This window comes from Vicugna pacos, chromosome 11, assembly GCF_048564905.1.
Source record: "Vicugna pacos chromosome 11, VicPac4, whole genome shotgun sequence".
Taxonomy (NCBI): Eukaryota; Metazoa; Chordata; class Mammalia; order Artiodactyla; family Camelidae; genus Vicugna; species Vicugna pacos.
The window spans coordinates 25678868-25703459 of record NC_132997.1 but is presented as its reverse complement, the minus strand read 5'-3'; the positions used below and the strand labels follow the sequence as shown (position 1 = coordinate 25703459).

General features: G+C 46.1%; 1 protein-coding gene, 1 long non-coding RNA gene and 1 other non-coding gene across 8 annotated transcripts in view; 2 read left to right on the top strand and 1 right to left on the bottom strand.

Annotated features, from left to right (window-relative positions):
• The window catches only part of SIPA1L2 (signal induced proliferation associated 1 like 2), a 194934-nt gene that overhangs the window by 118954 nt on the left and 51388 nt on the right, over nt 1-24592 (bottom strand). The gene's annotated exons all lie outside the window — the stretch shown is intronic.
• On the top strand, nt 4980-5085 carry LOC116282182 (U6 spliceosomal RNA). The gene has a single exon (XR_004191633.1). It is a non-coding gene; the product is annotated as a U6 spliceosomal RNA (small nuclear RNA).
• LOC140699713 (uncharacterized) lies at nt 7732-15792 on the top strand. 2 transcript variants are annotated; one of them, XR_012077956.1, is made up of 7 exons: nt 7732-7968; nt 9276-9670; nt 14028-14174; nt 14732-14913; nt 15133-15224; nt 15316-15376; nt 15500-15792. It is a non-coding gene; the product is annotated as an uncharacterized lncRNA (long non-coding RNA). The 2 variants fall into 2 exon arrangements; XR_012077955.1 differs by having other exon boundaries at nt 15316-15792.

The window sequence follows — 24592 nt, the reverse complement described above, 5'->3', positions numbered from 1 at the left end:
TATAAACCAAAAAAAAAAAAAAAAAACTCAGTAATTTCAAGGGCAGAGGTGCAAAGCTCTAAATATCCCCATTCTCACGCTGGTGGGACACTGGTCAGGTAGGCGGGACTCAGCTCAGGGTGTGAACAGCAGGCTTCACGTGTCTCCACGTGTGAGGCTGGAGAGGAAGGGGCCTGGAGGGAACGCAGGGTGTTTCCAACATAGCTAGACTAGCGTGGCCCGGGACCCTACAGACAAGCACATCCTTCTCAACTAAGACGGAGGGCGGTCACTGACCTCGGTAAGGGGTCATACCTCCAGAAGGACTCAATCAGAGAACGCCTGCTGTCACGGCGATTTCTGGTTCTTTCACAGCATCATTTTATAGGAGCATAGGCTCCCTTTTCCAGAAAACCTGCCACTACCTTCCATTAAATGGTACTCAAATAACAGGACCTACAACGGAGTCCCTAAGCTTGCCGGTTTCAAGCTTCTGAAGAGCCACTATAGAGAAAGTTTAAGAGCTATCCTTCTGCTGACTTCTTCTCTGTGTAATCTTGTAATCCCCTATGTTCTGTGTTTTGTTCCTGCACACACCCCCAGAAGGCATGTACACACACACATATATAACTGAGAAGACAGGAAGAAACTATTCCCGGGCCTCTGTGGCCATAAGAAGGGATACAGATGTACTGATGCTGTGAGCTCAGACTTTCCCTGACCAGTACTGGTCCCCCGAGAAAGCAACCAGCAGTGGGCAGGCAGTCTGGCTCACCAGTAATGAGGAAAACAAAATCTGACCTTGGCATCTAAACCTGCAAGGGTATATAAAAGGGTGTTCTTTTTCCTATTTTTGCCACCTACTCAGACCTACTGACGAGTATTCCAAGGTACCAGTTTTGTCTACCTGATTTTCAATGCATCCTAAAACCACCTGACGGTGGAGGCAGGGACTAGTCGCACAGTCCCATTTATGCACCCGGAATGAGCCGCCTCTCCTCCTGGTCTCCCCAGTGGGACAAACAGGAAGCCCACTCACCCGCATCCTCAGTTTGCAGCCCAGCCCTCCACCCTTATGTTAAGTAAGGACATCACGGAACATCACTATAAGTAAATCAACAGAAGCCCTCGGGCTAGGGTCCCATCCTTGAAACTTGTCTTAGGTTCTGGGTGACCAGCTGACTCCTTAGGCAAGGCCCTGAGGGTTCAAGAAAAGGAGCCTGAGAGAGGATAGAGCTCAGCGGTAGAGCACATGCTTAGCATGCATGAGATCCTGGGTTCAAAGCCCTGAACCGCCATTTAAAAAAAAAAGGAAGAAAAAAAAGCAACCCTTCCCAGTCCTTCCAAGGGTGAGGATGCTCAGGTTCAGGGTCGAGTCAAAGGTCAGACCAGAACATCCAAAATCATTCAAGTTTAACTTCCTCATTTTATGTGTGAGTTAAAAGACCAACAGAAATGAAGTGGTTTCCTTAATCTCACAGAGCCGGAAAAGCCCTGTTCCAAGGACCAGTGAAGACCTAAGAAGAGACTTCCCCTTTTGCATCTCCTTGGAAGAAGCTTCTCAGTCGGCTCTGCACACCCACGGAGGGAATCCGGCTCCACGTGGCTGTGCCCTTGAACCACAGCCTTAGAAATTCTGTGCACAGCATCACGGCGCTCAGCTCCGAGCTGGCCAGCAAGCAGAGCGATCTCGTTCTGTGTGCCCGAGAGTAGGTGAAAGGACCGAAGAGGGCAGCTCTTCCCAAGCTCTGCATGCCCTGCCCACAGCCTTCTGGAAGCAGAGCCTGGCAGGTTCAGATCAGAAGCTGCACCGTGGGGCCGGGTCTGTCCACCAGGAGCCTGAGGATGGCGCTGGTGCATCAGAAGGCCCCAGTGACCTGGCAACCCAGATCTGGCTTGATTCTAACATTTTCTGTTATTAATTCCTACTTCTGTGCAAACGGGAGGTACCCACAGGCCCGAGAGGCCCATGATGTACCTGGATGCCTGCACACACTCCTCGGGTGCACTCCATCAAAGGGGGAAGACACGCCAAGCCCCAGCTCAAGGCCGGCGCTGGGCAGTCTGCAGTGTCCGCCTCTTTCCTCTTCGTAAGTTACAAGGTCAAATCAGCAGCACCAAACGTGAGGCGGAGGGCAATGAATCGGCACCTTCACACTGGGGTCCAAATTCCCTGGACCCTTTCTGCACACCCTCAGTTGCCCACCTTCATCACTGCCTTGTCTGCTTTACTCCCCAAGGACAGAAACCCACAGGCAGAGGGCACCAAAGTGAGTTAAGAAGCTTGAGGACAAAGGCCCACCAGGGTGTCTCGGGCAACGCACACGAGTGTTTCCACGAAAACAGCTCTGGAGTCCACCAGATACACGACACAAAAATGCCTCTGAAAATAAAGAAGATGTAAAACTCTTAACAGTGTCCCACATTCTAAGGTCCAAGTGCCCATGAGATTTTCTTTAACCAATGAAATCAAATCTTGATTTTTTTTCCTCCTCCTAAAACTTCAAGTTTATTGATACTGAGCCAGTCTCCTCCTTGCAGTTACCTGCATCTGTGAGTTAAGACAGTAAGTTAACACAGCATCGTAACTCTTAACACGATGGAAGTGTTCAGCTGGATTTAGACTTGATTCCCCATCAACTTTATCTGCTTTTTTTGATGCTTTTTACTGATATTGATGGGGTTCAGGGCAGGCCCCTCCCAAAATAGGCCACTTTGGCAGACTGATTATTTTGAATTCAAGTTACTTGAGAAACAGCCAGTGCAAGGACACTGACCCTCCTTTGTGGCCCTGAAAGCAGGAAACAAAGCTCCCGCGGGAAGGTGTCCTCCCTTCCCCGGAAGGATGGAGGGCGTCCTTATCACTGGAGAGTGGGAATCCGGGGCAGAGGAAGCGGTATCAACTTTGTTACTTCTTCATTAATCTGCCACTCCAAGCCCAAACCCTTTTGTTTTGTCAAATCTTCCACAAACAATCACTGATTTGTTTCAGAAGGTATGTAAACAGCTTGCTTCGGTCACTCTTTGGCCCCATACCTACGGGACCTCCGTACGGATGAAACGAACCATTTTGTTTCTCTCCTGTTAATCTTATGTCGATTTGATTATGAGACCAACCAACAGAACCTAGAAGGATAGAGGGAAATTCTTCCTCCCCGACAGTATTCCAACCAAAAGAAAGAGACTGTGAGAGCAAATCACATTAACACTAGCAGAAACCCAGTTTTCAGTACTCCCTCACAAACAAGCCGTCTCCAGAAGCATCTTCTATATAAGCAGAGCACATCTGCGCAACCTGGAGGCAAGGACAACCTTGACCCTATGGATAAATAAAGAGCAGAGAGGGGCAGGGAGAGGGTGTGAAATCTTGAGCTGAGCCTTAAAGCGCTCTCTCTTTCTCCGTATATTGTTTAAAAAAATACCACCCAAACCCGTAACAGAAGACACAAAACACTGTCATTCCTTTTGTTTTTTTCAACCACACTGCACTTGATAGATACCCTTTGAACATTTAGCATTTGCGTTAGGATATAATATGACACACAGGAAGAGCACTAAATCACTACCACCTACTTATATACTCTTGGGACAGTCTCTCTGAACTATTTAGTAATCTCTCTACTGCCTGAAAAAGGCAAATTTCATTTCATAGTTAGTCTGCAACAAAACCATTTCAAAGATACCCAACATAAATAGAGATATTGCAGTTACCTAATTCAATCTCCTGCCTACAGGCAGGTGTATCTCTACCACGCTTGAAAATGTGGGCACTTCATCCATCAGGAATGACTCATTTGTAGTAGGTCTAATCATCTGATGATTCATTGTAAGCCAAGTGCACCTTTAAAGAAGCTGTCTTATACACGGTGCATAATCACTTTGTCATAAACTTCTAAAATGCAGCCACCTCTGATCTTCAACACAGAACCAGAATAACCTTCTTGAAGAACATGCCTGATCACGTCCAGTCCATCAGGACCTTCCAGAACCTTCAGTTTCCCTCTGCCACAGATTAAAGGCAAAGTTCTTAGCCCAGCCATCAGGCCCCTCCAACCTGACCCCAACCTACCTCATTCCTCACTGTCCCAGGAGCTAGAGCCCAGGTGAAAGGAACTCAGGCCAAAGCCCACAGAGGGATGGGGAAAAATACAGGTACGTCAGGTCTGCTGCGGGCTAGACCCTGCCCAGGTGTCTGCATTTACATGATCTCACTGAATTCTCCCAACAATCGAATGCAGTCATTGCTTGTACAAATGAAGAAACAAAGACTTTAGCCAGATGGGGGGGGGGGGAAACCTAGCTGAGATCACGTGACTAGGAAATGCTCAAGCCAGTGTCAGCAGTCTGGGGACACCCACTGCATGACCCCAAGAGGAACTGCCCCTTTCTTAACCTCAAAAGTAATCCTCCAAGTGGAAACAACCTAAATGTCCAGCGACAGATGGCTGTATAAAGAAGATGTGAGATATATATATACACACACACACATACAGTGGAATACTTACTACTTGGCTATAAAAAAGAATAAAATAATGCCATTTGCAGCAACATGGATGGACCTAGAGATTATCATACTAAGTGAAGTAAGCCAGAAAAAGAAAGAAAAATACGATATATTACTTGTATGTGGAATCTAAAAATAAAGAAGACACTAATGAACTCATCTACAAAACAGAAACAGACTCGCAGACATAATAAACAATCTTATGGTTACTGGGGGGAAAAGGGTGGAAAGGGATAAATTTTGCAGTTTGAGATTTGCAAATGTGAACCACTATATATAAAAATAGATAAACAAATTTCTTCTGTATACCACAGGGAACTATATTCAATGTCTTCTAATAACCTTTAATGAAAAAGAATATGAAAATGAGTTATGTGTATATATATATGTATGACTGGGACATTGTGCTGTGCACCAGAAACTGACACATTGTAACTGACGGTGCATCAATTAAAAAAAAAATTCTTTCTTCAAAAAGAAAAAAAGCAGTCTTCCATGCTGGTTCGGGCAGCGCATATACTAAAACTGGAACGATACAGAGAAGATTAGCACGGCCCCTGCGCAAGGATGACACACAAATTCATGAACTGTTTCATATTTTTTTCTTTACTATCTAGCACAGGAAACTATGTATTCAATAGCTTGTAATAGCCTATGATGAAAAAGGCTACAAAAAAAGAATATATATATATATATACGTATAACTGAATCACTATGCTGTACACCAGAAACGAACACGACATTGTAATCGACTATCCTTCAATAATTTTTTTTTTAAAAAAGTACTCCTCCCTAAGTGTAGGCAAACAGCCTGGGGCTGAGTGTGGAACAGACTTGTCTGTACACAGTGGCCACTGCACGGGACAAAAACCAGGCTTTGCCACCTACCAAATTCCCTCAGCAACAGCAACACAGCTAAGTTTTTTAAGAATCTTCAAGAAGCAATTTTAAGAAAATTTTATAAACGTGTGCTCCTCCAGGAGGCCTACTCTACACTTGCAGCATCCCTGCGCCGTACCTCTGTCCGGCACCAGCTGACCGCCACCATCTTCCAGAACGTTAGGCTCTGCTTTAGGCTGCTGGGCGGTCAGACTGGAGAGACCAGAGCAAAGCCATAACAGCCTTCCTCTACTGTCACCTGAGGCCTATCTAATTAGGAAGACGGAAATGTATCACATACAAACGTAACTTGAGTGATGTACTGAACGGTATGTTTTGTCATGATGCGGGGAGGGTATAGCTCAAACAGTAAACTGCATACTTTGCATGCATGAGGTCCTGCGTTCAATCCCCAGTACCTCCTCTATAAATAAAGTAAACCTAAGTAACTCCTTCTCCCCCAAAAGAGAAATGTTTTGTCATGATACAAAAGGATCAACACTTCAGAAGATTGAAATTCCCAACCTTGCTGTTAATATTTTCATAACAAATGTTTTATATATGGACAAACACGCAGAGGTAGGCAGAAAACGCATGCATTTATGTAACCCCCCATCACAAACTGTCCTTCTTTCTGATGTAAAAATTTAAAGTTTTATCCTCTTAGACATGGAAGATGCATTGACCTGGGACACCTTAGAATACAGGGAATGTTTTACAGGATTTCATGGTTGTAAAGACTTTCTAGACTATGAAAAGGAATATATATATATATATATCTTGCTATGCTGTACATCAGAAATTAACACAGCATTATACACTGACTATACTTCAATTTTAAAAAATGCAAAAAAAAATACTTTCTAAATATAAAGGTGCTTTAAGTGACAAGAATGACCTTAACCTCTCCGAAAGAACATCTACTCTAAAGTCCATGACACAGATTTGGTCAATGTAGTTAAGAAATAAGATGGTGGGATGGAAGAAAACAATAAACAAGTCTGTCCCCTCGGTCACCTATGTCACTATCAACAGGCACCTAATGCCCAGAGTAACAGAACCAGGTCTTCTTAAAGGGAAAGAGACATAAACACTGGAGTGCCTAAAACATCCTCATTATGCTCTTATCTCAATCAGAAGGGTCCTAATGAAAAAGAGAATGAAAACAAATAAATGCATGTATATGCATGACTGGGACACTGTGCTGCACACCAGAAATTGACACATTGTAACTGACCAAACTTCAATTAAAAAAAAAGGTCCTAAAAACAGACCCCCTTTCTCTCAGCTGAGCTGGGTGTGTACACACCCTGTATGTGGGCGTGGGGCCCACTGCACTCGGGGGAACACGTGAATTCTTTTTAAAGGACTTATCAGGACTTACCCGTTTGTAAACAGGGCAGGTCCAGCAATAGGACTGTTTGCTCCCTTTCACACCTTCCTTCCTGAGAAAAAGTTCGCCAAGTTCAGTAGGTGGTTACAGAAGCACCAAAGCAGCCAACCACAAATTAAAACAAGAATTTGTGAGAATGTGTTAAAATGGCAAGAAGCCTGCAGCCCCTTTCAAGCCCAAAGATTCCGACCAGACCAACTCAAAAATTCACGAAGCATGAACTGTTACAAAGTTCCCTGCAGTATTACACTGACAAGCATCTTTCACGTGGGCTTAAATTTGGTCCACAAACAGTGTATAATCGATTTCTAACTTCTCATACACATTTCTTATTCAATCTTGGTGTGTGATTTAAAATTTCAAATTAAAGCACTTAACTCAAATCTAAGACGCCCTGTGTGGGAACTAAGCGCCTTAGAAGAGCCATGGTTGGCTTTGTTTTAACTATGAGTAATCCACATATCTTAAAAAACATATGGGAAAAAATAGAAAAATAAGTAACCATACATATCACCACCCTTACAGAAGCTGTGACTTTTGATTTTTGTCTATTTTCTTCTAACCTCTTGTCCTTGGATTGACCAAAACACCTGAAAAGTCACTAACAGCTTTTTCTTCTGATAAAGCACGGTGATTTTTTTTTTAATTTAAACTGTCCAGGAGAAAGTTTTCTTATCTACTGTAAGATATACAGATAGATAGCGAGGTGGACACACATCTTTACAGTTTTCTAATCACGTATAATTATTTAAACATTTACAATGTCACAGTAATGGAATTACGCCACACTATAGGTACGTTCATATTGCATCAATGACATCTTTCCATATCAGTAAATACCCACAAGACTCCTTTTAATAAGTCATTGTTGGCTTCCTTTAAGACCTAAGTTACGATGCCAAATTGCTAGGTAACCTATCAGAATGTAAATTATTTACAGACTGAGTAGAAGTTCCATTCTTCCCTTCTGCTTCTGATGTCATCGACAGAGGCACCACCAGCAACCATTCTGTCACGACACTGAAAACTGTAGCTCTGTTAGGAGTTACGGAAGTGAAATGAAATCAGATCCCAAAATGAAAAAGCCACTTTCTCTTCCAGCAGCCCCAAAGCCCTGTCTAAATCCTGAGGCTCGAGTGATCCGGACACAGAGCATCTGGTGGACAATCTGAAGACGAGAAAGGAACAGGTTCCATCTCCCAGGCTCCCTGAGGTCAGCAGAAGTATAACTTAACCTTAACTTTTGCATATAAAGAGGTCCCTTTCACCTCAAAAAAAACCTCAGCTCTTGATAAAAGACTGTCCCACTGCCCTGAGAAAAGAAGGGAAGGAAAACTCTAAAAAGCCACTATTATTCTGAGATTTCTGCCCGCACGGACTTAGCATTTTTCATCGACTCTAACACAAGGGTTTTCACGGCACACTCCTCCCGGGTCAGTCAGTACACTTCCTGAACCTGTCTAGCAAAAGAGTTCGCAGGCAGTCTGCCCCGCCAGCAACATGACTGGTCACACAGCAGCAGACAGCACGGCGCGTGGCTCTGAGGGAGGTGCCCGGTGTGACCACAGACCTGCTGCCACCTGCTCCACATGGGGGCTCGGGATGGCCCCGCAGAAGGACGCATGGCCGGGCTCTGAGGGACACGGTTCGCTCCTCTGTGTCAGGGACTGCATGAGGCAGGCAGGAAGGAAGACAGAATTTCAGTTCCCGAAAACAGTAAGGAGTCTAGTAGAGAACGAGACAGGCGAACAGTGACAAATGTTGAGGTGGGTGCTATGAGAGGGAGAACGGCATTGCGACATGTAGGCATCAGGGAGAAAACAGAGGCGAGGAAACAGGTGGGGCTGGTCAGGAAAGCTTCTCCTGAGGAATGAACCCAAGTCAGACCCTACAGGGCGAGCAGGAGGGCGGGTGGCGGGAGAGGGAAAGGGAGGCGTCCCGGGGGCACACTGCGGCAGGACGGAGCGTCGGGGAAATGGGGCGGTGGCTGTGCGATGGCTGCAGCGGAGAGAGGCAGGGCTCTCGAGAGAGAGAGGACCCATCCGGGATGGGAAGGGAGTTTGAAGCAGTTTACGACTCTCTATCTCATGTGAGTGCTGTGCGCTTCTGCAGGCAATGGGCATCAGTGGAGACAATCTGCTAGGAAAACAGTGAGATTGGAAGTTTCTTAAATTGCTGTCTCGGGGGGAGCAGGGTATAGCTCAGTGGTAGAGCGCATGCTCAGCATGCACGAGGTCCTGGGTTCAGTCCCCAGTACCTGAATGAATGAATGAATGAGTAAATAAATAAATAAATAAATAAATAAAATGCTGTCTCCAGCAGTGAATTAGTCAGGGCTCCACCCAAGAGAACCAGCAGTGCCTGTGTGTACAGGTACAAGGGGGAGGGGAGTGGGGCAAGGGGGAGTCGGTTTACACACCTGTGAAAGCTGGCAAGTTGGAAATCCCTAGGGCTGGCTAGAAACTCGGAGAGAAGAGCTGAGGCTGCAGCCCACAGACAAAATTTCTCCTTCCTCCTCAGGGACGCCTTGGTTCTGCTGGTGAAGCCTCCTCACTGACTGAATGGGGCCCACTGAGATAACTGCCTTTACGTAAAGTCAGTTCTCTGGACAAGTTAGGCACATCTGAAAAACACCCTCTCAGCAGCGCTGGACCAGTGCACTCAGCCGGATACCCGGGCATCACAGCCTAGCCAGGTGGACACAGGAAACTAACCATCACAGGGGTCTGCACCGTCTTCTGAACGCCTCGATGACTGTGTGGCTGAGTGAAGCAGGGAAGGAGACAGGAGGGACCAGAGACAAGGGAACCAGAAGAGGAAGCAGCCTGGACCAAAGCTCACCTCCCCCAGAGAAAACAGACGTTTATATGCAGGACCCACAGCTGGAAACAACAACAGGAGATTAGTATCCACAGGTGAGCACGAGGCTGGCTTCGCCCAGTCGTGTCCAGGTGACCCTGGGATAAGGCAATGAAGCCTTTCTGGATTGGGTGGGGTCACTGGGTGACCTTGGGGACAGAACCGCAGGTCTCTCTCATTCTAGTCACGTGTGTCCAGAACCTCATTTTTTTCAGTTTTCAAAATGTGTTCCGAGGATCACTTTGCAGGGGAGAGGGCAGAGCAGAGTGATGAAAAATAAAAACCTTGAAAATGACCCATCTAGGAGAGAGCCCCAGCTTCTCCATCATCCAAAACCCACCTTAGTCACGAGACTTTCTGTGTTTAGGGAAGTAATTCCTGTGGATAAGGGATGACCTGGTGGTACATCCTCTGTTCCCAAACTCCTCAGTCTTCATGCAGTTTTCTCCAACATACCAAAGATCTGGAAGAAATCCCCCACCTGGAGAGCCGTGGCTGACTGCGGATCAGCCGAAGGCCCAGGCAGCTCTGCCTGGGGCTGGATTAACCAGTAACGTAACACGTGCAGTACAAAGGCCACGCACAACGGCCCAGGCAAGGGCCTAACACACGACTGGGGGTCCCCAAATGTGATCCCCAATTCTCCACAAACCCTCCTCAGAGTAAGTAAAAAGTCAATTTTCTAAAGCAGTAATTACATAATCCACTTTCTACAGACAAGCCTTTCTACAGAGCAGTTACTCAGGCAAAAGGACAATGAACACGAGTGTGAGCATCAGCATTCCTAATCGCGCACACACTGACGGCAGAGCCCAGGTCACAAGGGTTCCCAGGGGTTCTGTAAACCACAGGTTTAAGAACTGGCTGGCTTCCTCCTGCAGCGCTGCGGCCGCCTTGTTGGCAAGCTGGCAACACTGAGGTTTGGTAGGATAAGCAAACACAGCTGAAGAGCCACCCTCCTCCTGAGGGAATATTCTCAGGGCCACGTCACTCACCACCTCCATGGCCTCCTACCCCATGGACACTTTTCTCAATTCATAACGAGCGTGGAACCCAGATCATCTGTGTTGTCTGGCGTTTGCCTTCCCACAATATTGAGACTCTCAGAAGACAAAACATTTGCTCTATTAACCCCCAACAATGACCAGCTCAATAAACATACGTCATGCATTTATTATTTCTAGAAACATTCGCTGTGCACCTGTGAGGCAGTAGCTCAGCGCTGCGGGCGCCGTGAGCAGAGAGACACAGACAGGGCTCCCTGTCTGGGGATGATGGGAGTGCTCACCGCCCCCGGGACCCCAGCTCCCTGAGCAGGGGTGGCGGCATCCAGCCACGTCCTGGCGGGGGTGCTCAAGTCACCTGGGCCAGGTGCACAGCAAGGGCTTGGCTCCAGGCAGAGGCAGCAGGTGCAAAGCCTGGAAAGAAGAGCCCCCCACTCCCACCCCACCTTATGCATGTCACATCTCCCTCCCCTCCCGCTGACCTGAGGAACCCCCACCCCATTCCCTTTCTTTCTCTTAAGGTTCCGCTGCAAATATTCGTAGTCTTACCCTGTCATCCTCTCCAACCTGCTCCTCGTTCCTCCCAATGTCTTTTACTAATTACTCCCCAAAAGGAGAGATGTCAGAGCAAAATCCTCCTGGGTGTGGAAAAGTGCACAGAATGAGAGCTGACCGCGTCAGAGGACAGGCAGTCAGGAGAGGTCACTGAGAACGGATGGCTGAAGACGCATGGCTGGTTTAAGTCTGTGAAACGGTTAAAAATCCCTCCACCACCTACGTGGATCGAGGCTGATGCAAAGTGAGGGGCAAGTTTGCTTTAGCCAGTTTCCCTGCACCACTGGATAAAGCACTTACCTGCCTTGTGGAGCAGCATTCGCTCGGGATTCCAAGTAACTCGACCTGGGGACAGAAGAGGCACCTCCCCTAACTCTGCAGTTAACACTTAATGCTTTGGGGCGCTTTATTTGGCAGGGAGGGTTGGTCAGGTGAGAAACACACTATTTGGGGGAAGGTAAGACTGGACTGTATACGAATGTTAAGTTCGGGCACAATTAAAAATCAGCAGAGTAACAGAATGTTCTGTTGGCCGGGTGACCTTTGACGTTTATAAGGAATGCTACAAGATGCTTGAGTGTGAGCCAGTCTGTTAAGACAGCAGAGTCCCTTGGTCTGGGAGGGTCAGAGATCCTTCCAGGTTTCCTATGAGTTGGAAACTTGTCATAGCAACATTTAAGGTATTACTTGGACTTCTTTACCACCTCAAGTAAAGTGGACTTTCTATCTTGCCCATGAGAACCTAGATGTCTTATTAAAGAGATCCACGTCAGTTTCTAATGTACTCATGAATTGTAACAAAGATGCGATGTACATCAAAAAAATCCACGCTAAGTGATGAAGATGGGAATGGTATTTGATGAGAGCTTCCCGTTATCTGGCAAACTTGCTTACATGGCACACTGTTTTCTTATGATTACATACCAGTGAGGTCCTGAATGTGCTTACAATTCTGGGGGGTTAAGGGAAGGGGCTCAGGCACAAATGTGGGAGGAAAAACTGTACCTTTTTCCAAAACTGAAATTCTGCTGCTCCAACTTACGTTCTAAGGTGAAACACACAAAAATAGTGGTCTCTGTTCTCTTTCTTCTTGATCATTTTCATCTTGTTTCTCCGCGTCCCTAACTCATGACATCCTGTTGCCCGAGATTATAATAACCAGCAGGGAAGAAGGAAGACTGTCAATCACTGTGACGCCCAGCCACACACAGGCAGAGACTCGCAGTAAACAGAATCTGATGATGGTAACTGAGACAGTGGTTCTTTTTCTTCCTTCCCGCGCGGAAACAGAGAAGAGCTGTTGAAATGCCTGAAGATTCCTCGCTCCCCATAAGATGGAGTTTAGAATTGTTCTAATCCGCAGCTAACCACTCTCACTTTGGATTTTTGGTTGCATAAAATATTTGTTAATAATGCCACTTCATCGGTTTACCAAACGGCAGCTTGCTGTATTCCAGGGAGTGTTCATTACTCAAAGGACCATCTGTCTAAGAGCTCAACAGAAGGTTTTAAAATCACCATCTAGTGGAGAATGTATGGCCACATTATATCAAGTCAAATATTTACATTTCAGTATTTTAAATGTGAACGTTCTTACCCAGCCATCTACTGCAAGTCAGATTTAATTACTATGCCTTTTTTTTTTGGTATTTTTATCTTCTATATTTTCAAACCAGTATAAGCAAGTACAAGGAGAGCTTTCACTTAAGCAAACAGGATTGCCAATCGCAGGAGTCTGTCTGCAGCACCTTTGCTCAGACAAGGAATAATCCTGACAGCAGCACTATTTTCAACCAGAAAAGCAGTTAAACAGTATTACACAAAGCAGAAAAACATTTGGGGGAAAAAAAAAACCCCGCTGATTCTGCCTTTCTGAGCGTTAATAATTGGGGCCATTGTTGCTGCCGCTACCGTCAGGATCACTTTCGGCCCCAGCTACGCCAGCCCCATTTCACGGCATCCCACACCCTCACTGTCCTCCCAACTCGACAAAGAGCTGGGCAAACTCTTTTCCACCAAGGGAAGTGTGACAGCAAGGAAACTCAAGGGTGTATGGGTTAAAACAGATAAACAATTAAAAAAAAAAACAACAAAACCTGTTTTCGACATAGAAAACTATCGTATGATTACCAAGGGGGAAAGGGGATGGAAAGGGATAAATTGGGAGTTCGAGGTTTGCAGATACTAACTACTATATATAAAAAGATAAACAAAAAGTTTCATCTGTAGAGCACAGGGAACTATATTCAATATCTTGTAGTGACTTATAATGAAAAATAATACAAAAAGGAATATATGTATGTTTACGTATCACTGAATCACTATGCTGTGCGCCAGAAATCGACACAACCTTGTACACTGACTATACTTAAAAAAAAACAAAACCTGCTTTCAAAATGTTATTTAAAATACCCAAGGATATGGGAATAGGAAGGAAAAGGAAAACAGAGGGGGAGAAAAAGACAACATGGGAGAGAGACTGTTAAATCAGTTCACCAGGTACCAGCTTCACGTAGCCAGGGTAGCTGAGGAACAAGGAAACAAGAACAGCAATCTGGGAGACGGGCAAAGGTGAGCAGAAACAGCAAGGGCTCGGGAGAACCGGCAGCCGGAGGAAAAGGGACTCCTCTTCCCCCCGCCTGTTAGCTGAGGGGTCTCGGATAACTAGCATGCATCCGTGGGCCGGCTTCTTCATCCACAAAGGGCCAATAAAGGGTCGGGTGGGACCGGCAGAAGACTAAATGAGATGAGATGGTGCGTGTGTTTGGGATCTAGTACGTACTCGAGAAAAATACCGAGTTCCTTCCTTCTCTTATCTTCCCCTTGAATTAAGTTCTGTAATTTTATGACCCAGAACCAATTTTCTTCTCCATCTACAACGTGGAAAGGTTAGATCTGAAGCACTGTATAACTGAAGGTTCCTTAGTGACTGGAACATCGGAAGACTGGAAGGAGCTCCAGGTGTGAGTGCTGGTGTGTTTCCTGGTCCACGCCACCCCGGGTGAGTCTGAGCACCTGAGCAGGCAGGAGAGCGGAAGGCCCCGCACCAGGACAGGCAGACGGGCGGCCCTCATGGCACCAGCTGTGGGAATTTGGAGGAGGGAGGAAAGGGTCCTGGGGGGGGGGGATGTGAGCAAGCCTCAAAGAATCGGTTCACTTTATCTTCAAAGGGAGAAAAGGGCAGCGCAAAGCCTCACCGAGGAGGATGGGTAAACGGGTGTGGCTGGGGCCAGTGATTCATCTTTAAGTGAGCAGTGAAAGCTGCAGCTGGAAAGACCGGTTAATTAGCACAAATGCTGGGTGTTAAAAGCCAGACCAAAAAATTTCAACTTTATCTTGAAAACACCAAGTTTTAAGTCAGAGAAGGGTTGAATTTACACAAAGTATTCAGCCCCATGCTTCACCAAGAGGAGTCAGGGATTAAAAAGTGAGCTTTCATCAGTGTCAAATAGCAACAATATGCTCACACGTGCCATTTATACAGCATCGCATGTTTTTCCTGACTCTTTTAGGTGTAAAGTGGAAACCTGGAGACTTGTGTCTATCTCTGACTTACAGGTGTCTGGCACAGGACCAGCCATCAACAAGTATCTGGTGAACAGGAAAATGCATAAATGAACGGATTACCCCAAGAAATACGCTGTCAGGGGAAGACCAGGAGAAGGAAGAAGGGAAGAGACAGGACCAGCGGAGTGTAACGTGGGTTCCTGGAATTAACACACTCAAGCCTACACTGCAGGGCAAGTCCTTGTCCCGGGCTACAGGTGGGAGGTGGCCACACTGCCTGGGGAAGGAGCCGGCCCAGGACTGAGACAGAGGAGGCGCCCCGCCAGCTACTGTGTTTACACCCTCCCCGCTCTGGCATCTGGGAACGTTTTCCTCCCCTTATAAATATGTATGTGTGTGTCTAAATCCTCTTCTACTACAAAGCTCATTCCAAAAACTGACCTTTTCTGTAGTTTGTAGATATTTGACACCTCTGCTATCAGACCATGAATTCCGAGAGAGAGTACAAATAACATTTATATTCACTACGGAGCTGGGGCCATTGGTGAGTGACCAACACAGATTCTCTGGTTAAGAACACATATGGCACCAACGAAATCAAACTTCCGCTAACCCGGCTTCATTCTCGCATTCAGGGGCTCACTGCGCACTGACTGACGGGCAAGGCACCGTGGCAAGTGGCAGACGGTACTAAAGGCGAGAGCTCTGACTTCGGGAAGCTTATCGTCTGTCCACCCAAGGAGGCAGGGGGAACATTCAAATCTTCCTGCAACACTGCTTTTCACTTCTTCTCTAGCAGAATATTTATCTTTCCAACAGAATACCCAGGAAGGACCAAGATGGACATATTCCACTTTAAATCTCAATTCTGATCCCCAGTCTGTGCCACTGAGAGATACAGGTAACAAGTACCAAAATGATGCAAATGCAGTTGTCAGAGAAAATCAGAAAGGAAAAGTAAGAGCGATCTCTAAGTCAGAGGTAAGATCCCGCGCCCATCAGTGGCCAGGTTGTCTGGAACGCCAAGAACGGGACAAAGATGTCCCAACAGGAGACTGGCTCACACAAGAAAAGAAACGGCAGGGGGCAGTGTTAAAAGAAGGGGTTATGAAATAAAACATGTACACTCAAAGCTCTACTTTTACCAAATTTACTTTAATCCAACCTCTCAAATACAAAAGCCTTCAACAAGAAACCTTCTCCACAATTCCTTTCTCCTTTCCCCAAATGCCTCTGAAATCTCCCTTCAGTTGGCTTTTGCAAGAACGCTGGTCTGATGAAGAACGAAACTATTACTGATTTTAACCGGAGCGCGCTATTTCTGTGGTGCAGACACAGCTTGACTCCACGGCACACATGGGGATGTTCTCTTTCTAGAAGTGTGGTCTGCCTCCAGCCGTGTTTGGGGTGCACCCTGGCCCTGCAGCTGTCGCTGCGAGCTGGATGCTGTTCCCAGGCATTCCACAGACTTTGTCAGTTCAATATTATCTCCCAGGCTAAAAAAAGGTTCGATTATTTTTATTAAAATAACAATGAGGGGAATATGTTCAGTATCACATAATAAACTTTAATGAAAAAGAATATGAAAATGAACATATGTATGTATGTGCATGACCCGGACATTGTGCTGTAGTCCAGAAATGGACACGTTGTAACTGACTATACTTCAATTAAAAAAAAAAAATTACAATGAGAAATAATTTCCAACAATGAATGTCTAAGTAAGCGGGTCTACACACCATACATGTGTGTTTGTAATTAACAAAATCAAACGTCCCCTTGAATCTTTCCATGAAGTATCTAGCTTGTGTCCTTATAATAATGGCCTATGGAAGAAAAGCAAATAAGTTAAATCAGAAGTTGCATTTACAAATGGATGGATGTTGACTAGTCAATTGGGATCGAGACTTAAACTTTCAAATCAGATACAACACCCACGTTGGAAAAGAAACTCTAGGCTCTAAACGACAAAGCACATCTCAGCAGTGCTGAGGGAACAGCAAACATCCACATGGAACAAATGTGATCGATCACCCAGCGAAACATATTTGTCTTGCAGTTTTGTTAGCCCCCCTGACCCAAACTTAAACAGGAAGGTATTCCAAACTCAACAGCTCGCCTCCGTGGTATTCAGGCCAAAGTGGGAAAGCAGGTATTCGCGGAGTCTGGAGGTAACCCCACCCACGGTGACACGCTCCACTATCTGACAGTAACTGGGGCAACAGACCCCTCTGAGTCTGACGGTTAACACTCCACACACGTCCTGAAGACAGATTCTACCAAGTGCCCCCCATCACCGGACTGCAAACTGCTCTCACCGAAATGTCACCAAGTCCAAGGCAAAGCAGCCAGCCGATACAGAATCCACCTTCTTCATCCCCCTCTGCCAAAGCTCCCAGCTGCCAGTGTAATCGAACGATTAGCATATGTAAGGCAAAAGGTCTAGACCATGACATCAGCCTCACAGAAAATCAGCAGATTCAAAAAAAAAAAAAAAACCGACTAGCCCACTAGGTCTTTGGAAATTCCAAATAAATGAAAAGGATGAAAAGGATATAACAGCGGGAGATAGCAGACTACATTCTCAGCCCTAGAAAGCACAAAAAACATTGCTCAACAAAGCCATTCCATGAATTCTCCATTAGAGAAACGTATAGAGGGGTGGGGGTGGGGGTGGCCCATCCATCACAAGGGTACTAACTCACAGCGGCATTAACTAAAAAGTTACTTCCCTGGCAACCTGGAAGCCGTCACAATGCCCTTGAACAGCATTTCGAAGTAAAGACAAGCCCAAATCAATCCAGAGGACTGTCAACAGTTCAAGGATCACCTAAGCTCGGTGACAGCCTGAACAGCTAACACGGGATTCCTGAGAGATGACTTCACAGCCGAAGACAGCACGGGCTTCAGTCTGATATGTCTGCCCTCCGGAATGCAGGGCCCACCGAGCTGCTCGAAGATGTTTAATGTGTAGACGTGTTATTCAAGCTGATACCTCTGCCTGTTCTAGAAACTAACAGAGGAAGAAAATGAACTAAACCAAGCCTCGGTCATCAGGGCTCTGCTGGCAGCCCTGAGACCCTCCCACTTCCCCCACATCGACTTCACCTGTTGGGGCCCCAGACTTTTTGTCGGCAGTAGTGTCGCTGCCATTGCTTGGGGATCCCCAAGTGGTTAACGGCATAGACTTTTTAGAAGACAAGACTGAAGTCCAAACCTTCTCTCCCTTCAGCGACTAGGTAGGGCCACAGTGTAGTTTTAATACACCAGGCAAAAATCAGTTCTGCACACGTGCTCTGACGCCACAGACCCTGATGGACGTGGAACCCCTGCCACCCAGGAGGCAGCTATGAATGGCACAGACACTTCATTCAGATACAGGGAAACCAGATAGGCGCGTCTGCGGTCCAGGAAAAATAACCACAGAGACAGGAACCAGATAAAGTCTGAAGAATTCACGTGTCATCAGGAGCTATTTTTAATCGCACTTGAGAATCTTAGAACTTTTGTTTCGTAAAAGTAGGCATCTTATTCTCTCTACTACAAACGGTTTTTAAAAGAAAAAAAAAAAGAGAAGGAACCCTGAAGGGCTCCAAGTTAATGAACACTGGGGTGAGGGTCAGGCTTAGGGCTGCAAAAAAGCAGGTTAAGACTTAGGCGGAAAAAGTTAAAGTACACTTTTTTTTTAAGTTCATTTCCTTTCCATTTCTTAGACTCAGATATCAAAATCTCAATGAATACAGGACAGAAAAAATCAGAATGGTCGAGAGAGAGACACAAACCAGCACTGACAACTTTCTGGGACAGCAGAATGGAGAGAAAATCCTACAGCCCACAGGAGGAAGTTTTCACCTGTGCTCCAGCCGCAGACGAATTCACAAACCCTAAGGACAGCTCAGTAAAACAACTGGGCAGGGGAGGCGAGAGGCTGCCAGGCAGTGCCCGTCGGATCCATGGCAGGTGTTGGTGGGAAAGTCTGTTGAACAGAATCAGGAGGCATCTGGGACGAGGAGACCTAACGCACAGGATGCCGCCTCTAGTCCGGGCACACCCAATGTTGTAGTTGTCAGTCTCCCTGTGAAACGTGAGACAGGAGGCTCGAAGAGTTCCGGGAGCTATTTAGCAGTGGAAGCCACATACTCCAGCAGCAGGTGTTTAATTTTAGTCCAGGGTCTACAAAAATCTTCTTGTGTGTTTCTCCACGTGCGTGTGCCATTTACCTGCCTCACCCCAGAGGCGGCGAGACCCTACCAGATGACGACTCCCACCAGAAGTTCCATCCCCTGCCCCGGTGAACCCAAACCCCAGGCGCTGGGGACTCCCCAACAGTCCCCGGGAACATTTCCTTTCCAGCCACTGAGCCCTGCAAGCGTTCGCATCACCTCTGCGAAGCCGTGGCCCTCGCCCCCTTCCGCGTTGTGGCAAATATTACCATCACCATGACTTACTTACATGACTGTCTGCCCCACTACACCCAGAATCTAGGAAGCAGAGAAAAGCGATTCAATTCTGTATTCTCTCACCCTGCCTAATCAGGTACCAGGCATAGTGAAAATGCAAAAAAAAAAAAAAAAAAAAGAAAGGCAGCTAAACGAAATACTGCCAGGCAGCCCAGGGCTGGAGGATCAGCGGACCAAACACCTTGCATTTTATCAGCATGACAGTAACTGTTACGTGAGTCAACGGATGAATCTCACACTGAGAACATTTAGGCGGAATGTTTTTCTATAAATTATTACATCCACATCGTTGGTACAGAGAGTAAGCCAACACAAAGAAACAGCTCTGCTGGAAAAAGTAACGAGTCTGTTCAAACAAAGCCCTACCTGGAAACTGGCTGTCACCGGCTTTCATCTTATGCAGTGAACTTCCCCAGGGAGCTTAGAAACCAGGGGAACCATCGCCCCCAAGATGTCGATTTTCAAGAGCAAGAAGCCTCAAGGCCTGTAAAATTTGACTGATGGTGGCCTAATTAATGACAATGTGTAATTAAAGAGGGAGCTTTGGTCAGGGAATGGGGACCTGGAGAAAGAATCCTATCGCAAATGCTGGCGTCCTCAGCCACAAGAAGGGGCAGGTCCTTCCTTGCAGTCCTTGCCTGGACCCAGTGATGGTTCAACTGGCCCATCTCCCATGTTCCCACTGCAGGGGGTTAAGGTATAGCTCAGTGGTAGAGGGTGTGCTTAGCATGCATGAGGTCCTGGGTTCAATCCCCAGTCCCTCCATCAAAGAAACAAACAAATAAATAAACCACTGCAAAGGCACCAGGCTGTGAACTCAGGGACCAGGAAGAGGCTGGCATGCAGAGCCCCATGACGGTTACATTTATTTATAAACGTCTCTAAGGGGGCATCCTTGGTACATACTCAGCTCAGTGAGCTTGGTTAATGTGCTTATGGGTCTGAGAGATGGACCCACTCACGGTGCACTGAAAAGAAAAAAAGTTTTTCCCCTGAACACCCGACAACATTACCCACAAAAGTCTTCTGGAAGAGCTGGCTGGGGTTTCCGCGAGCTAATGCCCCATCCCTCACATCCACACGTGTTCCCCTCAGCCTTCTATACTGTGTGAATCACGTTTTATTAAGGGTGGCCGCTTTGGGTCGACAGTAGTTTTTACTGAACAGACGACAGCTTACTTGGCGAGACTCTCTGTCCCCATGTAAACCAAACTTCCAACCTCTCAGGCTAGAAACGCCATGGAAACCGCTTGGCTTCACCGGGACCAACTTCATACCACCTTGGCAGGGCTGAGGCTAATTTCTGCAAAATGTGATTCGCAAAAACCAGCCCAGGGCTACCAGGATATAAATCCCCCTCATGCGTTCATTTCACACTCGAGGGTCCTCATGCCACCAGCGGGTGGCGGATCTGCAATGCGTAAAGGAGGGGAGCGTCTGGATTCACCCAAGCAACCTGACATCGGCCGCCCAGGCTCCCTCCTGCCAGCCCAAAGGAAAGGAAGATTACGCTGGAAATGAGCCCGGCTAGGGGAAGGGATTTCACTGTGCAGAGCACAATCGCTGGGCACCGGCGTTTCATTTCATAAACATTTCTTCCCCATCTTCAGACAGAAGGATGCTTTCAACATGGGTAAATAACAACACAGACTCAGTCAGCTCGTCTGGGTCCAACATGAGCAGACTCGCGCTCCAAAGTCAAGGGCGTCAAGGCTGGGGACTGTATCTGTGGGACGTGTCACCCTTCTTTGCCCAGGCCTGTGTCCTTGAAAGAACTGGTACAGCTTCTTGCAAAATAAACACAGTCAGTGTGGTAGCATAATACTGTTGATAAAGACCATGAAACCATGAGGTGTGCAGTGTTAGAATGCTTTAATAAAAGCACGCCAAAATATACACATAGCCTGCTCACAACACAGTCTTAACAGTGCAACACAACCTCACGGGACACACAGACACACCTACTCACAGAAAAAAAATGAAGAAAATTCTGAAAAACGTCACCTGTTTTTATAGTTGGGTTTTGGCACTTGAGGTGATTTTATTTCCTTCTCTCTACCCAAGTATTGTATACAGAGGGTGCAAACTTTCAATGGGGATCCCCCTATAAAGCAAAGAGGCCTTTGGATACAAATATAAACATCCTTCCATTTATTAGTAAATAAAGATCTGTATATATTACTTTATTTTTTATTCAAGCGTAGTTAGTTTTTATTTTTCTAATTCTTAATTTTTATTTACAATGTTAGTTTCAGGTGCACAGCAAAGCGCATCAGTACATCTGTACATATCACTTTAAATCAGGAAACTGCTCTATCGTTTGAGTCAACGACAATGTTTCTCCTAAAGGCTGATTCGATGCACAGATAAACGGACTGTACGTGTTCATCGGGGTAACGAAAGTTCTGCGATTCCGGGAGGCCACCTACCCGAGCAAACCAGTTGCAAACAAATGTCCTCTGGTTGGACCCCCTGATTCGTTTCTTGACCTTTTATCCCTGACTAATCAGTTCTCTCTCCTACACAAAGAACTGCTGGACCTGGGGGGCAGATTAGCGCTCAAGCGGCAGAGTGCATGCTGAGCATGCACAGGGTCCTGGGTTCAATCCCCCGTCCCTCCATTTAAAAATAAATAAATAAATAAATAAATAAATAAATAAATAAATAAATAAATAAATAAAATCTAATTACCCCCTCCCCCCAAAAAAACAAAAACAAAGAACTGCTGGACTTTCAGGCCCACAAAAGAATTAGCTCAGTGCAGAATCATCCCTTGGCCAGTCCCGTACTGTCAGCAAAGAAATTTAGTTTGAGTTGAAAAAAAAAAAACGAAAACAAAAATTCTTGCCATGATGATGGTGGCAGAGCGGCAGCAGCCTTTCTGGGCTCCCACCCATCAGGTAGAATCATTTAACCACCTCCTAACCCAAACCACACCCCACACCAAGGCGTTAATAAGAAATCAGTCATCTGGTCATTAGTAATCTTTTTACCCAAATAATAACGTTCGATAGAAGCTGCTGCTCCCTGGCAGTCATGTGCTCGCTTGGTCTTTAACAGAATCCTTGGGAATATAAAACTTAACTCAGTCTTCTTTTTTGGAGCACCTTCTGAGTGGGTTAATGAGTACTCACAGATTCCCTCATAAAGCTACAGGAAGGTTTTCCAATGAGAGCTTAGTCCTCGTGGACACAAAGCGGCTGCTGTTTGGTCAACTAGGTCAGTTAAGAACATCCAGTTCTCAGCCACCTGTGCATCTGGCAATGTGGGCATGATGACAGGACAGGAGGAAGTGGAGGACAGCCCAGGAGACGGGGCGAGGCTGCCAGCCTTCAGGAGGCTCTGGCCAGGGGGAAAGGCCAGAAACCCTGATGCAAAGCCTCTTTCCTAGCAGGCGCCTGGACTGCATTGACGATAAGCTCTAAAATGAGCCAGAAATGTAGGCTTCTGAGTGGATATGATTTCTCCTAAGGAACAGAACCATGAGGGGTACCGTTACTGGAGGAATACCAACATCACAGGTTTGGATAAAAGAAATGTAAATTATCCCACTAAACACATTAAAAGATTTTAGAGCCCAGATATATAGGAGGAAAAAAAGTCAACAAAACACTGCAGCATCCTGAGCTAGAATTTTCATACACACAAAAGGGGCCTTTTTTTAAAGCCTTAAGCTTTCATTCGTCAAATATGCATTATGCACTGGCCACGTGCCGGACAAATGCCCCGTGAGTCTCACACATTTGTTCACACACGTGGTGTAAGCATCAGCCAACAGTCCCTGCACGGACCAGGCCCTGGGGGTGTACCGCAATCTGCGTGTCACTAAGGTCAAGTAAGTCAAATAACAGGAATTCCTGGACCTTTCTGGGTTTTGTTTTGGTTTTTTTTGGCATTATAGTCAGTTTACGACATTGTGTCAATTTCTGGTGAACAGCACAGGTTTTCAGTCATACATGAATATACATATATTCGCCCTCATACTCTTCTTCACTGTGAGCTACTACAAGATCTTGACTATATTTCCGTGTGCTGTACAGTATAAACTTGTTCATTTATTCTATATATACCTGTCAGTATCTATAAATCTCGAACTCCCAGTCTGTCCCTACTCCCTCCTGGCAACCACAAGTTTGTATTCTATGTCTGTGAGTCTGTTTCTGTATTATATTTAAGTTCATTTGTCTTCTTTTTTTATTTTTTAAAGATTCTACATATGAGTGATATCATATGGTATTTTTCTTTCTCTTTCTGGCTTACTTCACTTAGAATGACGTTCTCCAGGGACAACCATGTTGCTGCAAATGTAATTATGTTGTCTTTTTATGGCTGAATAGTATTCCATTGTATAAGTATACCACAGTTTCTTCATCCAGTCATCCGTCAATGGACATTTAGGCTGTTTCCATGTCTTGGCTATTGTAAATAGTGCTGCTATAAATGTTGGGGTGCTGGGGTCTTTTTGAATTAGGGTTCCTTCTGGATATATGCCCAGGAGCAGGATTCCTGGGTCATATGGTAAGTCTATTCCTAGTCTTTTGCGAAATCTCCATACTATTTTCCACAGTGGCTGCACCAAACTGCATTCCACCAGCAGTGTGATAGGGTTCCCTTTTCTCCACACCCTCTCCAGCACTTGTCATTTGTGGACTTTTGAATGATGGCCATTCTGGTTGGTTGGACCTTTCTGGTTAATTACAGAAACGATCACTCATCCTCCTGGATTCTTGTCCCAACTCCATATCATAATCTATCAGGGCAAAGGGAAGAGAGGTTTCATGTGAATTTCAACAAGTCACCTTCACTTATTTTAAGTGGATCTGCTGATATGAGTTTGTCACCATGTGATCAGAATAAGGACCACGTTCTAGGCTTTTATTTGTCACACTCTGGCCCCTGTTCTGAACCTGCTTTGTTCCATGGAACTTGCTAGTGAAGCTATCAGCATGCCAAAGCTCACTGGAGCACCCGCTTGACACAACCATGAAACCACACCGGGGGCAAACACGACACACTCACCAATGATTCGTTCAATATACAAGAGGCTCACACTCATCACCTTCGAGTCTGGTCCTGGGTTGGTTGAACACAAGTCACGTGTTCATCTCATGTCCCTCTCTGTCACAGGGACCCCCATACACAGTCTCCAGGAAGAGGACATGGGAACTAATGAGCCAAGCAGTAATGCGCCTGTATCCAGGAGAAACAGCCCAGCTGACTTTCTGGTTATTTCTGCAATGTCTACATACGCCATACAAAAGTGCAAGAGACAGCCTTTTGACCTTTGACGGGCAGTTCTTAAGTGCGGTCCTGCCCGAGCTCCTTGGTCATTGCTGGGTTCTGACATCTCATCTATACAACGGCGCTTAGAACCACAGGGTGGCTCCCAAACACTCAAAGGTCCGCACAGACAACTGCATGAGAATGATCCTGATGAAAATCCTACTTACCA